We start from the raw sequence: 2,796 nt of genomic DNA on the forward strand, positions 1-2,796 counted from the left end.
GGATTATTTGGATTTACCTTTAGTACATCCCGCTAATGGATTTAAAGTTGGCAAATTACCAAAATGATTGAATATTATCGGGTCAGAGATAGTTGGTATTGATTTTATAAGTGTTAAAACAGCGGCGTGGAATGTGTGAATGATCCGATGAGGGTGAATGTTGGCGTCAGTAATATTCAGGTTACGTTCGATTCAACAGATCGCGTTAATAGGATTTGAGTTGGGTCGAATCAATACATTCAAATACGATTCAACTTGATTTGTGTAGTGAGTTACACTGATGACTCCCACTTTATCAAACGATATGACATCGAACAGCGTCAACACTATGCAAGTCGGAGCAACTTCAAATTTTCACGTCGGCGTCAAATTCGTCTCATCACCCAAAAGAGGTGGCGTTAGCCAATATCTCAAAGGTATATTCATCGACGGCAATAACGAAGAGATATCTTTCACGTGTTTCAATCGTGAATTGTTCGGGGTCATTGAGAAAGCATTCTCCAAACGAAAAAAACTCATGGTCAAATCCGGTTGGGTCCAAATTGACAAGTTTACTGGAAAACCTGCTGTATTACTGGGACGGGCTTCGTCAGTAACTCTGCATGGAAAATCGAGACATACGACTGAAGAATACCCATTGTTGACCTGTGAATCGGTATACGGAAATAAAGATGAATACGTCTCGATCGCCGCTACTTGTGTTTCTCGAGAGGAGAAGACGGTCAATTCTGGTGCCGGAAAGGAGTTGAAATTATACAGTTTTACATTGAAGGATGATACTGGTGAGGTGGTTTTGGACCAATGGAACAAAGCCTCGCTCGTACCCGGGAAGAAATATCAACTCACTCGTGTTAAAAACTGTGTCGGCAGCTTGAAAATCGATTCGTTAACTAGACTTGTTGAATTGAAAGAATAGTTTGCATATTTGTATACCACAATACAATATTTCATTTCACGTAAAATGTATGACCTATGTGTTTCGACAACTGGGTTAGCGCGGTGTTGTTCTACTGATCGAGGTGTGAAAATTGTGCTATCGCGATGAAGTTGCGACTGTGAACAGCAGACTATTCTGTAGGTGCGAAACAGCGAATAATCCGAAAGTATTATTCAGCTAGCAATCAATAGCGAGGACAGAGAACACGATCGGTCATTTGATACGACTAAACTACGACATCATATATCATAATTTACGATCAAACTATTTCGCAATGAATGGAATAGTGTAATAAGCGATAGTAGCGGCTGGACGAGAAATAATTCAGCGCGCAGGTCATTCGGAATATAGGTCGCACTGCTTAATCCTCTTACAAGTCACGTTTCCGTTTGTGCGGTTATTGTTGGTGACTATTCAACACCGCGCGAGAGACGCCTGAAAGTACGAATCACGACCGCACCCATAAGAACACATGGCGAATCACGACAGATCCCGTAAGAATACATGACACATCACCAGAGATACCATAAGAAACAATGGCACATCACCAGAGATCCCATAAGAACCAATGGCACATCACCAGAGATCCCATAAGAACCAATGACACATCACCAGAGATCCCATAAGAACCATTGGCACATCACGAGCGATAGGGGGTCTGAAAGGGTACCATCACCAACACGAGTTTTCATGGCACATCACCGACGCAGCCTATACCCGAAAGGGTACCATCACCAGAGATCCCATAAGAACACATGGCACATCACGAGCGGAAGGGGGGGTCAAAAGGGTACCATCACCAACACGAGTTTCCAGGCACATCACCAGCGGGCCCATAAGAACCCATTACGAATCGCGAGCGATCTATATAACTACTCACAACATATTAAAAAGAGCAACCAGAATGCTAGCAGTCCCAACGGATAGTGTGATGGCATGGAAGGTTATGGCTTTTAATGAGAGAATTCCGTAATGTAAAAGTCGAACAATATATAGAGCAACAACTAGGCCGGGGGACATCGCGCGGAGCGCGAAACATTTATTCATTTGTCTTCGGCTTCCCGCCTTCCTTCAGACACTTTCACGCCCCACAGCTCGAGAACCACTACACTGAAAGGTATATGGGATAGTACTGAGCTTGTCTTGGTCGCCGCATTCCGAGCATAGTGAACGGCTCAAATAGCCTTGACGTTACGCGAAGTTTGCAGTTTTTTCTGAAATTCGCCCTCCCTTGACCGAGTGTTTCGTGTTTTCGTCATAATTAACACCCATAATCTCGGCGACATGCTCGGCAAAAACTAAAAGGACAGGTTTACCCCTAACTCAAGTATACAAATATTTAGTGCTCCTAACCTTCTTCGAATTTCATCTTTCGGCTTTCTCTTTTGGAAATGCTCGTTCATCCATCATGGGTGATAGATATGATGAGTCATATAGTAATCGCGAGCACTCATTGACTTGTTTTACGAAATAGAGATTTTGAAACGCCTCACGTAACAATTTGAAACACGCACCGTATAATGACAATGGCAACAAATGTTTGACCTAAACTATATGGAAAGAGTGATTTCTTGTGAATTCAATTGTTACTCATACTTTGCCATTGCCTTTATTTTGAATATGGATTACGCATGCGCGGTACGTAGGCAGCGTAATTGTGGTATACTAATGAACAGGCTTCAAAGTAAACGAATTTCCTGTTTAGTTGATACAGCCTATGGTTTTAGTTCGCGCATCAACATTTAAAAAGCAGGTTCAATGTTATAAATTGCCATCAACCTTTCGCAGGCCGCACAGAATGGCTTCGCGGGCCGCATTTGGCCCGCGGGGGCAGCGCTTTGCCCAGGTCTGGTTTAGCG

Source organism: Botryllus schlosseri, chromosome 10, assembly GCF_051294905.1.
Source record: "Botryllus schlosseri isolate E-star chromosome 10, Bs_hap1, whole genome shotgun sequence".
Classification (NCBI taxonomy): Eukaryota; Metazoa; Chordata; class Ascidiacea; order Stolidobranchia; family Styelidae; genus Botryllus; species Botryllus schlosseri.